Genomic DNA, 13,466 nt, shown 5'->3' on the forward strand with positions numbered 1-13,466 from the left:
CTCCGGGGCTCCGCTGGGGAAAGTTGTGGGGGGCGAGAAGGGCTGGGGAGGGGGGAAGGAGAGAAAATGGCCTCCGCTGGTGTCAGGCGGGGCAGAGGGAGAGCCTGCGGGCGGGGGAGGGGGCTCGTCAGCAGGCCCGAGGGAGAGGGTCCTCAGCCGTGTGAACGCCTTTCAGAAAGTGTAAACTGATGAGAAGAGAAGGGAACAGCAGCAGGGGAAGAAGAAAAGTGATAGTGAGGCTCGTCAGCTGTCCTAGTTTGGCCAAGAGGAGCCCAGTTTACAAGTCCCTGTTCAGCAGTGTGGTTTTCTTAAGCAGGCTTTTGCTGCAGGTTGTCCAGAGCAACTTCCCTGACAATCCTTACAGAGACTGATTTCTGACTACTGAGCACAAGAATAAAATAGGCTCTGGTGACTATAATCTTAATTCCTTCACGGAATCACAGAATCATCGAGGTTGGAAAAGACCTTGAAGATCATCCAGGCCAACCATTAACCTAACACTGACAGTTCCCAACTACACCAGATCCCTCAGCGCTATGTCGACCCAACTCTTAAACACCTCCAGGGATGGGGACTCCACCACCTCCCTGGGCAGCCCATTCCAACGCCTAACAACCCGTTCTGTAAAGAAATGCTTCCTATTATCCAGTCTAAACCCTCCCCGGCGCAACTTGAGGCCATTACCTCCTGTCCTATCGCTTATTACTTGGTTAAAGAGGCTCATCCCCAGCTCTCTGCACCCTCCTTTCAGGTAGCTGTAGAGGGTGATGAAGTCTCCCCTCAGCCTCCTCTTCTCCAGACTAAACCCCCCCAGTTCCCTCAGCCACTCCTCGTATGACATGTGCTCCAGACCCTGCACCAGCTTCGTTGCCCTTCTTTGGACACGCTCGAGTAATTCAGTAGTCATTGGTATATTATAAGGTACAAGAGACCATTAGAAATAATTTAAAGTTGAAATAAAGGTAGCAGCTTCATAAAGTATGAGAAAAAGCGGTAGGTGGACAGAGGCTTTAGCCAGACTGATCAGAAATAACACTAAAAAAGGTGAAGACATTCATTAGTAAGAAATGAGCACACCTCTCCACAAACAATTTAGTATTGGTAATTACCTAATCACGTTATGCAGATTAAGAATATTTTAGTTAGTGATACTACACATGAGGAGTCTGCTCAGAAATGGTGTTCCTGTCTACAGACACCCAGTCGAAAGCATCCGCATCCCTAACAGCCTGCAGCAGGGAGCTTCACAGCCTCATTACCCAGCCCAGGGCTAAATACCTCCTTGTACTTGTCTTGAACGTGCAACTGCCACCACCTTTTACTGTCATTCTTTATAAATTGTTTTGTTCTTTATTTACTTGTGATTACTTGTGTTGGAGATCTTAAGTAAAATATTTTAATCTATTTACCGCAAGAGGTCCCAATTTCTCTGAATCCTTGTAATTCACGTTGCGTGTAGGGGCACACAGGCCCTAGCCCAGATGCTGGTTTGTGCCATCAGGCTCAAACACATCCTCTGTTGTATAACCTGACCCAGATGGAGTGTCCTCCTATCATATGGACCCTGCCAGATTACTTAAGGTGACGCACCATCTGCACTGACATCTGTGACCTGATGCAGGTGGCATCACTCTAGCACATGTTAAGAAGGAAAGAGGCTACTTACAGCCCACATCCTTTTTTCACTTTTAATCTCATCACCCTAGCACAAGGTGTTCCTAGAGCAATGGTCTTCATCTGTCACCAATATTAGCAGGAGTGTCAATATATATATGGTGGAAACGAACACCACAGATTGGCTGATGTGGAAATAATCTGGGGGCCAATGTAGTAGGCATTTTGCCACCAAACTTCAAAAGTTGTCGAGTGCAAAAATTCAGGATGGCTTGAAGACTTGAAGATAAATGATTTTAAATAGCAGATATGAGATACTGTTTTGCTTGCCTTCTACTTTGTTAGTCTTGAGTGGTCACATTTAAAAGCTTTTCCAATAACAAGAGTAAACAAAGTTTTGTTTTACAGGGAGTGTGGGTCTGCCAAGTATTACGTTACAGCCTGTTCTAGATCCACAGTGTTCAGGAAAATGCCATAGAAAGGAAGGTGATAAACTTGCTAGGTACAGCTGTGGGGTCAGTCCATAGCATGTGGACTTGGAGAATATGAAGAGGAAGAAAAAAATTTTGTGCTTGGGAACTGCAGAGATACTCCAGCACCCTGAGATGGCAGGAATATGATTAATACTGTGTGGATGGGGAAATGTACGTGCAAACTCTGACCGAGACATTTCCAGAAGTATGAGCTAACTGAGACTTGACCTTGACTCCTAGTCAAAAATTAGTTTAATTTTTAAGAGCACTAGATTTATGCTTCTTTCAGAATAAACACTGAGTTGATTAAAACCTGTAGCAAAGCGTTGGGTTTCACAGGCTCAGGGACTTGACATCTAAGACTCGCTACAGAATCCTCTCCAATATTTCTGAAGTGGATTTTCTTTCTGTAACAAAGGAGCTTCACTCAGCACATGGAGGGCAACGTGCAGCTGTTATCAATGCACACCATTGTGTAACTCACTTGGGTTTGGTCACTCCCAATAAGTGTGACCCTCCTGCAGCAGCACGTATCGCTCAGTCCCGGTGCAGGCAGACTCTCGAACACGCCCATGTTTCCAGAGTTACAATCGGCAGCCTCAACCAACACCCCACAGCTCCCAGCCCCATCAGCTTCTCACAAACTCACCACATCTATGTGCACTGATGGATTATTGGGTATGTGGGTGCCTCCTGCCAATGGCAGTAGTGAGGGATTTTATTCATAACTGTTTTTTAAAAATCACACTGAAAATACATGTGATAGCATCCCTATTTGCATCATGTGAGTCTCATCCCACTGCATCATGTGAGAACTGGGCTCTAAAATCACAATTTGTGAAATGTCAGGGAAAAATAAACTGATTCTGATTGTTTCACTGAAAAACTATTTCTCTCTTTTCTGCTTTTCACAAGGCTTCTTTTACCTCTTCACTTTTCAGGCTGCAGAACAAAGTGTTCAATAATAGGGAAAAGGATGGTGTAAAGGATACAGAGTCCAGCATATCAGGATTCAATGCAACACAGAGTCAGGGTCAATTATTAAACCATCTGCTTTCTGCAGCCTGCAGGGCTTTCAGCATTTTGTAAGGAGAGCTGTTTTGAAAAGCTACTTTCCGTCCTGCAGCATTAAATGAACATACCTACTTTTGGGTTTTTTTTCATATTTGTAGTTAAAAGCATTGGATAAACATCCACTGCTTGGTGTCTGTAGAGTCTCTTCCCCTTCTGTGTCAGTTCTCTTATCCTGCAGGATCTTAATTTCAACCTATATAAAACTGGTGCAAAAATATGTATTAATACAAGTATTACTACTACAGCAAGAAGTAGGAAGCTATATCACTGCTGCTAAATATTGTTCCTTATTAAACACTAGATCAGCAATGCTCTGATATCTACAAGAGGAAAATGTGGCTTTTGAAAGATTGTACCTAGTCACCTGGAGTCAGCCCAGCTATGCAAGTTGGAGTGAAAAGTACTCATGAAACTTAACATGCAATGGCAATGGTTCACATTTTTGTTTACACTTTGAAAATCCTCTTTGCCTTAAATTTTGTCTTGGGGACGTGTGTTTCCATGTGTTTTTACAAGACAATTTCTCACTTTCATCTTCTCATGCCCAGTCAAGTAAAGACCGTAACTCTCAGCAAATCCTCCCAAGTATCTAAAAGGATTAGGTAAGGGTGTTATTGTTGGCTTTGTCATCACTGAAAATAACGCATTTTCATTACACTGGAATATCCTTCTTTTTCTAAGATCTTCCACAAGACAAAGGGATGATTTCTACCATGATGCAGCTAGGAGAGTTCAAATTCAAATACAAAGTATAGGTCAGGATGCAACAATAGTCACACTGAAGTAAAAGCGCATGAATCATCTCCAGCATGGCTTAGTGTCAAAACATCTTTTATTTTTTTTAATGTGAAGACAGAGTCGTTGTTATTCATGTAAAAATTCCTGAGAAAAACGGGGGATTGTCAAAAATCCATTTTACCCTTTCTGGTGGTGGGGGAGACTTTAAAACACTCCAGTGTTTTGACCACTGACTTTCATTTCACAACACATGTAAGATTCCGCTTTCTCCATTTTACATAACCCTATGGATTGATTAGCAGACAGTAAGAAGAAAGAGAACAAACGCAAACACACCTCATCTAAATAGCTACATGCATATGCCCAGTACAATCAAATATGACAGGCCCAACCCAATTCCCGTTTCTTTTCTTTAGTAGTGAATTTTAGAGATAAAACACAATGGCTCCCAACACTTATTGGATTAGAAGGTGGCAAGTGATTTTCTTTAGGTCCTTAAAGCTTCTTGAACATTAAAAAAAAAACTCAACTCAATAAAAATTAGTATTTTTAATCTAGAAAAGTTTCTAAAGACTTCAGTCAAGGAGCAGCAGCAGATCAAAATCCTAAGGATGGATATAAAAAAATTACAATCTCTGTTCCGAAAAATCATGTAGTATAAGGCAGAGTCTTTAAATGATAGCAGAGCCTTTCACCATCATTTGCAGCCACAGGAAATTAAAGAGCTAAAATTGAAGCTGACAGGTAGAGCTAAGAGTCGTGTTGCCTGCAGCATGTTGTTTCTTCAGTGTCATTGCCTACAGACCCGTGAAGCCTGCAGTCCATTCATCTATAGATCTGTTGCTGCCTTACAGACTGACAACTTGAAACTACTTTGATACTGCAGATCCCAAAACGCAGAGGTTCACGAGAAGACTGTCACCGAGGCTGGTTACCAGGAGCAGCCTGGCAGCTATAGAGCAGTGGAAATCAGCTGCCATCAAGCTCCTTGCTGCTGCAGCTGGGCTGTCACTGCGTCCTGCCTGCTGCGGCTTCTGGGCCAGCTTTAGTGTCTCACGGCAGTGAGACCATGCGGAAATTGTTGGCCATTCCTTAGAATAATCTGAAAAGGAGAAACTGATTTCCCCCTTCCTGCGACATCCCCTCTCTGTCATTGTCAAAGAAAATACTTTGCCAGAGCCCGACTCACACAGTTGCTTCCTAACCCATGTCCAGGAGCAGCCTGGCTGCAGGGAGGGCATTATGGCTGCCTTGCCTTAACTCCCTGCGTGGAGGTGAGCCACGCTGCTGTCACTGCCAGCAGGGCTTACGTGCATCTCTCCAGCACAGCCAGTGGTGAACCCAATGACAGCGAGGGGAAGGGAAAAAACGCCATCATCAAATGGATACGCTTCATGTGTTAAACTTAGCTCGTAGCTGAAGTCAACACACTCAAAACATGGCTGCCTAAATCTAGCACCTAGAGTAAAATTAATTACATTTCTGCTTATATCTCATTTTATACCTCCAGCAAGATTTAAAAGAGTTACAGAAAGGCATTTTTACATTTATTCAAACACAGAAAATACAGTTTTCATCAAAAAGGAGAAGCCTTTTCTGGAGACTGAACTGGGCTGACAGAAGAGACTATTCTTAGAAGTATCTGATATGAAGGGGTTTCCACCATGAAATGAGTTGTTAAATAAATACCCATCAAAATAACAACAGCTTTTATTAAGTTACTTAGCTCTAGGGTTAAAAAAAAAAAAAAAATAAAGTGGTGGTGTTCTACCAAGGATATCTGTTCAGCTGTGAAGGATGATCAGGAACAATGTCTCCCAAAAGCTAAACTTCTCCTGATGGTTATCCTGAAAAATGGAGGAGTCTGTTTCATTCAGAATTTTTCCTAAATTTCGTCTGGCCTGAAACCAAGACACAATTTCTCCACCGATTCCATGAGATTTCCTGCCAGCTAATAGCACAGCAACATCTAATAGGCATTGAGAAGTCTGGGACACAGTTCCCTGGAATCCTTCAGACCCTAGGGTCATGCAGATACCCCAAAACAGCCCTTAAAGTCCCACTGCAAGTCCTCGGGTCCGGTGGATTTTAAGCAGGTGGGAGTATGAGTGAAAACTTAGGGATATTTATACCTGATCTGTGGGAATCACACTGATTACAAGTTAATTAAAAGACCCAGTCTATTTTTGAACTTGATGCCATAATTATTTAAGTTTGGTTAAATGGAAACTTTGTATTATTGTAGCTTTTAATTAGTCACACAGATGCATGTTACATTTCTTTGTAAGCCTAGACCATCTCACCTGATCTTGCAGGTATGAGTCCCTCTTCTTTTGTCAGCGTTGAAACTCATTTCTTCTCATACTATTTGGAGCTAAGAAAGTACAGTTTTTCTGCATTTCCAGGGAGGACCACTGCATAGCACAGGAGCTCCACCCTTCTGTGCTCACTTTCCAGAAATCAAAATGAAGAAGTTGCATTATGCAACTGTTGTGAAATGAGAAAGGCATCAAAAACCTATGTTTGGGAGGGACAATTTTTGCCATCTCAGCAGATTAAAGGTAAAGAGAGTGTGGTCTTGGCTTCTACTGGGGAACCACAAAGAAATTTGTCATCCCAAGGTTGAAAACATGATATGCAATTGGCAGGCAGGTATCTTCTTTATGAAGAGTCAATACAGACCATACACCCAGAACCGGCTATAGAAAACATATACAGAACGTTGACCTGGAGTTTGAAATCTTAAGTAAGTGCACCCAGGAATTCAGGAAGATTAAATAAAACAGCCTAAAAAGCTATACTGTGCTCTTGCCTTATTTTTGACTGCATTATTGTTTATTTGTTGTTTTCTTTCTCTTTGTTGACATGGTGGCTCGGACCTGGTATGCACAGTGCTGGAGAGTCGGCATCCTCAACTGCTCAGGGAAAGAGTCTTCTGAAGGCAATCACTTCAGGCATGGCTGACTCGGGATTTGAGGTTGTCCAAAACCCCTGAAATACTGGATTATTTTAAAACCAACAACCTTTGAGTAACTCTCTGATCAACATCACTCACAGCAGGAGGGAGAAGATGCTGCATCCTGAATAACCAGTTGTAAAGGGGTTATGTGATTCTCCCCGATACCCTCACATTTCACATGACTGTAGCGTCAGATCTTAATTTACCATCAACACTGTGCAGACAGAGCATTGGCAGAGAGGTACTACTCTGGAGAACAGATTGGAGCACCTAGTTTCAGAGCCTCCCCCTCTCCACCAGTTTATAAATAGAGATTTTAAAAGGCAATGATGTAAACAAGCATTCCCTCCACTGCTCCAGTGGACTACTTAGAGTCACTGCCACAAATGATGCTCCTTCTAGTCTCCAGCTCCAGGACTTTTCCCATGAATCCCAGCTGACATTTTCTCGTTGTCCTGTAGATCTCAGTTTAGATGGCCCTGAACATTTTCTGCATTTTCAGGAAAAATAGCCTAAAAATAAACTAGCCTGTTAGCACCTGAGATAAAACAGTGAGAAAGGGAGGAGCCACGTGGAGTGGAATTTTGGTGCTCGATATTGTCTAGATCCTTATGTCTTTCCCTGTGAGCTGGGGCTGCCCAAGGCCACGTGTTCCAGCGGCATCTTCTCCTCCTCAGAACCTTGGAGGAGTCTCTGGGACAATCCTGTGATAAGACTTGCTGAGATAAAGATGCCATTCACCTCTTGCTTGAATCTCAGCAGTTCTCTCTCCTAGTCCCACTGAAGACTATTACTATTTATCAAAAAAAAAAAAAAAACAAACCATAATTGACCCAGCAATTCTCAGAAAATTATGGATGTTTGCAGGGGGAGGATGACAGGCATACACTGCATCTGGACAACAGGCAGTCAGAAGTGATGAGCCAACACAACAGAATGGTGGGACAAGCATCACCAGCTCAAATGCAAGGTAGAAGAACACAATGGAGAAATTGAGTACATGACTGCTTGGATCCTGCACTAGTTAGACTGTGGGGGGCTAGGAGAGACAGAATTTGAGAGAGAGAGAAACACTGCATGCAAACAGTTGGAATTGGCAGCTATTTTGTACCAATCACTTTTGAGAACATTTTAATTCCCTAGTTTTAAAGAAATGTATTTCCCCTTCTTCTTTCTTCTGTACATTACATCAAGCAGCCCTGCCAGCTTGCCAGCTCCCATGTGAGCGAGCGTAGGGGGCTATTGCTCATTCCTAGCCATATGTTTCTGTCAGATGTTTATTTGCACGAGTGACAAATCGTTCTGAGCTTTTGAAAAGCTACAGGAGGCATTGTCGTTCTCCACTCCTACCTCATTTCTGCAGTCACAGCCTGTGCTGCCGTCAAGGAGCAGGCAGCTCCCAGGCAAGCAGAGAGAAGGAACAAGACCCATGGGTCAGGCAGATGTGGGCTGTGGAGCAGACCCTTAAACTGTAAAGGAAAATGCTCTGGAAGCAAAGTGACCCCTCAGTAGTTACAGAAGCACCGGTCACTCTAGAGAGGAAGATGTTCCTTTCTGAGAAGGAAAAGCTAGTGAGGGAAAGGAGAATGGTGAAACTGAAAGTCTGGCATCTCTGCTACTGCCCCTCTCTGTTGGACTATCAAAGGATTTTTAAACCTCTGCAATTAAGACCTTGTATCCTCTTAGTACCATTATCCTTAGCCACAGTGAGGCAAATGAAGCTTAAAGATAATGCTTCAGTTTTCTCTGTGTCTTTCTTTTTTTAAAGAGTAAAGGCCCTATATAAATGTACTTTTAATGTCCATGTTACTGGTGAGTTTGGATGCCCGCAAGACCTTAAACCAAAGAAATCATGTGCCACAAGCAGAAGAGGAAAAGAAACACTCCTCAAAGAGAAACTGATGAAAGGGACAGCTGTAACATAAAGATTTGGAGGATATCACAGAATGAGATCTTCACTTTGGGGTGTATCATTGGTGCAAGCTCTGATGGTGATAGTGGTTATTTTTTAAGGCATGTTTAGCTCCTGAAACCAATCTTGGTAGCTCTTAGTTAGAGACAGGTCTTACTCACCAGCATCACCGTGAAAAGGAGGCAGAGAAAATTTTCTTTTCAGTGCAGAATTTCTACTCCTCCCAAGGAAAGCCACAGGTTTTTGCTTTTCATTGTTGTGAAGAGCAGATGGAGGCTCCAGTATCTTAAGGGAGTTGGGGAGTAGTGGGAAGTAGAATAGATCCCTCTGACAGTCTGCCCATCCTGGCATCCATACATTAGAATATTGCTAGTTATTCTTGAAACCCAGTGAAGCAGTTATTTTCTAGCAATTTCTGATTTGCTAGATGTTTAATCCCAGCTTTCAGGAGATTCAATTTTCTACAGAGATGTCAGTTGTGCTAAGAGCTTGGTCTTTGGAACACTTCAGGGGAAGGTAATCCGTTTTGCACGCTTCTTAAACTGTCCCTTCATTTCCTTTGCTTTTCATGTCCTAGTGTTCTCTCCACAGTTTTCAACTGCTTTATCTTCTTTGCTTACAAGTGCTGTACTTCTCTAATCTTGGAAAAATTGCCCTTCCTCCTACTCTACCTTTCTGACTTTCAGTAAATTAGCTGGTGCCTCCATGACAACAAAATTGATCATATCTCCTCAAGCTGTCTCCATAGGTCTCAGGTAAGCTGTCTGTTCATGGGACCTTGTCTTCTCTGACAGCTCCCTTCCTGGTTTTCTTCCAGTACACTTCAACAGTGACTGCTAAGTTAAAGAAGACATTTCTGGTGCTTTCATGAACATTTCCTTCCCTGGCTGTCAATGATTGCTCTCTTTTTATCCTGTCTGCTTCACAGGCTGCTCTGTCTTGACGGATCTCGAGTTTTGCAACTTTCTGTTTGTTTTTCAGGCAGCATCAGTGTTTTCCCTATCTTGTTACATTTTCTCACTGGTGCCCTCTCACTATCTAACTTCACCTAGCAGCTTGGGGCTGATAACTGCCAAATTCATCCCTCTTTAGTCCATCTCCAAAGCCCTAGGTAGCTTTGTACCCTCCAGCCATTTGCTTAATATCTTCTCATCTGTTTCTCCCATAAAACTGGATTAAAAGATCCTTACATTTTACATCCAGGTGTGATAGATAAAATGCAAGTGGTAATCCAGCTTTTACACTCCATCCCCTCCATTTAAGCAGCTCAACCAAGTCAGGCAACAGATTTCATAATCAAATGCTGTAGACTTAATGCTTATTTTTCTAATTAAGCCAGTTGAGAAAGATTGCTTCTCATGTTTGCCAACATCATTTAAAGCCATTTACTCTTCCACAAAGAAGGTGGGTGTGTCTGGCTGCAAACCTGTGGTAAGGGTAGAAGAGCAGCCATTCATAACATTCAGCTCTTCAGCCAAATCAGCACTTTGAGAAGGCTTTAAAAAGAAGTATTACTATTACTATTATTATTATCATCATCATTGTTATCATTATTATCATCATCATTAGTATCATTATAATCATCTGTATACTCTTATCTAGTAGGATGTAGAAAAAATGAAGGTGAGCCAACTACCAAAATACCTGGTAATTAGCTTTAGCTTCCTCCAGTATCAACCTATGAGTGGTATATAGTCTGAAATCATTGGCTTGGGAAGCCTGTAAACCATCATTGACTGTTTCATTAACTGCCTTGTCCTAGTGGAGCACTTTTTGAACCCTAGGGGTATGTTTCTCCTTTCAGCAAGAGATGCTCTGTAGCTGCATTTCTGTAAACACCAGGAATCCAATACTAATGTCAAGTCAGTAGCTCTGACTAAAATGAGGGACACCTGGGTAGAACACAAGAACAAAGTCCGCACTGTCCAAATGTAGCCAGAGATTGTTCAGGTTTTCTCAGTCAGAGGAAGTAGGCGCAAGTCCTGCAAATTAAGGTTGAAAAAGTCTTTTGATTTAGAGTTAGACAAGGAGCCGTTGGCCAGCAAGGCTCTGTCTCCCCAACCCCTGTGGAGCGATACATCCTCTAATCCCATGGAAGTAAAAAAAAAAAAGGCAATCAAAAACCAAAACATACCACCAAAAAACCCCACGCTTTACTAGTGATTTTTATAGGCAGCAGGTTGGGTTTTTATCTTTGCTCTGGAAACTCTGTGGCTCATGGCAGCTGCATTAGGACTATACAGCTGTCAATCCCCTTTCCAGAGAGAGAGCTGTGATCTCATTTATTCTCAACTTCCAGAGAGCATATTTCTGTTCTAAACATCTTTTAATAACACTGAGAAGCACCTGTTGAATAAAAGGAAAAAACCTGTGCAGACAGGCTAATTCAAGGAAAGCAGAGACACCCTTGCCGAGTGGAGAGGCAACCATTAGCAGGTCGGTGCTGAGCCCCAGCCTGGTTCAGTACCTCTTGCCTCAGGCACCAGTGTGTCTGTCCTTCTGAAGGGGTTGCAACTCGCTCAAAATTTCGGTTTGTAATCAGCTTAGCTATATTCTGCCTGCTCCACAGTCACTGTAATTTTCATCCACAGCCACACCACAAATTCCTTGCCACTAGCTGTGCAGCTATCAGCTTCTTAGTGCTCTAAATAGCTCCTGTGCGTCACATTTGAGCGGCTCCCCTGCTCCCAGCTGACATTCCCAGCCCACAGAAATCTGAATATTCCTGCACAGCTCCTCAGTTCAGGAAATCTAGAAATAACATGTTGTTTTACTATTTATTTCTCTACAAGTTTTGACTTGTGGATCTTCTGGAGATAGTAAAAAAGGAGAAAACCCCTGCATGTACAATGCTTGAATTCAACAGTACGTGACTGTGCTTTTTAACTGGTTCACAGGCACATTTGTCACCACGAGGCTAAGTCCCCTGGATAGTTGTTGCCTTGTGTAAGAGGAGCCTAGATAATTTGGACGTAGACTTAGAAAGGTGGCTCTAATTTCCACTAAAAATACATTTGCATTCCTTCTGCCTTATTCTTAACTGCACAGCTTCCCTTTCACAGAGGCACAACCCTTGTGTGATCCTTTTCGTCTTGTCCAGACTTTCTTTACTCACCACTTCTAAACAGGACACAACCCTGTGCGCCTCTTTCCCTGCTCCCACTTTTGAGCCCCATTTTTCTCCCAGGTGAAAGTGATACAGATTTAACCCCCCAAAAAACCCCTCCAAAGCTTATTTGATTTTCCTTGTTTAGGCAAAGACAGGAAAGATTTCTGAAATTGAAGGTTGTAGTATATAAACTGCATCAGTAGGTAAGATCTTATATTAAAATAAGGTCACAGAAGGACAGTTTTATTCCATTTGCATTAAAGTTGACAAATATTTTGCAATTCTTGTTTAACTAAGACAAGCTCCAGATTCTTTCTCACCAATATTTAATTACATTAAATACTGAAATACAGTATATTGAATCACATTAAATACAATGAAGTAAACCTTGTTTGTTCACAAGTTAATTACAAAATGTTACTTTTACCCAAATTTAGTCTGGACAGAATATTTTAAGTTTCACTGTCTTAAAAGCTCAGTATTAGAATTTGCTATCTGCCTAATAGATGTTATAGCTTAAGGCCAGATTTTTCTCTAATCATCACACTTTCTCTAGAATTTATTGAGGCTCAAGATTGTAGCAGTCCACACAAAGGTACGGCCCCACTAGGCAGGAGAGAAGGGAGAGCTAGGTAGGTTTGGAGCTTCTGGGTCTCTTTGAAAAACCCACCACACATTTGCTTCCAGCAGCCCTCACATTGCATTGTACAGACAACCTCAACAGTACCTTCGTGCTGCAAGCAGAAGTGTCTGGTTTTATCAAATCACATGTAATGAGGGTTCTTCTGTCCCTACTGCACCTCAGAGATAAGCCATCACAACATAAATAAATTCTTCTACCAAAATACTCCACAGTCAACAAACGCCAACATGAAAACGCCTTATCCTGGAGTATCCGCTTGCTACTATCCCCACAACCCCAGTGGTTGGTAAAAAGTTAAAAAACAAATGTGCAGTGCAATTTTGTTGATGTGAGTTAAAACTGAATTGTGTTTGAAAGTGGCTAACATTTTATTGAGTAATCACCCTTCTCACAGGGGAAAGATTAGGTGCCAAAGCTGAGGGTACTCAGCTCTGGTGCTGCTGGTTTCACTTGCTTCCTTACCCATTTGGATGCTGAAAGAGACACAGATTTAGGACTGGGTTTGCCACCCTAAAATCCCAGCCCCTGGGCATGCCTACCTGAAGCCTACAAATGACCTGAAAGCATAGTTGAGATGTATGCTGAGCTCTCCCCCAAATAGATGTCCCATCCTCCTAAGGCTGTGCAGCAACAGAACTGCACAGTAAATGCTTTGCAGGGGAAATTGAGAGGTGGGGTGTCCTCCAGTTACTGCACACTGCAAATGAGAATGTGAACAGGTTACCTGGTAATTAACAGCAGAGTGAAAGTTAACATCAATCCATTTTTTCCCGTCCTATCATAATCTCACATTTTTTTCAATCTGTGTCCCAGAAACCATCAACATAATAGTTTTGTGAACTGTCATTGCTGTTAATCAAAAAAAGTGAGTCAAAGGCAAGATAGTTATGACCACCTTGAAATTTCTTCATGTTCCACATCTCCTAAGCGAGATGCTGAGGATC

Source organism: Strix aluco, chromosome 2 (genome assembly GCF_031877795.1).
Source record: "Strix aluco isolate bStrAlu1 chromosome 2, bStrAlu1.hap1, whole genome shotgun sequence".
Lineage (NCBI taxonomy): Eukaryota > Metazoa > Chordata > Aves > Strigiformes > Strigidae > Strix > Strix aluco.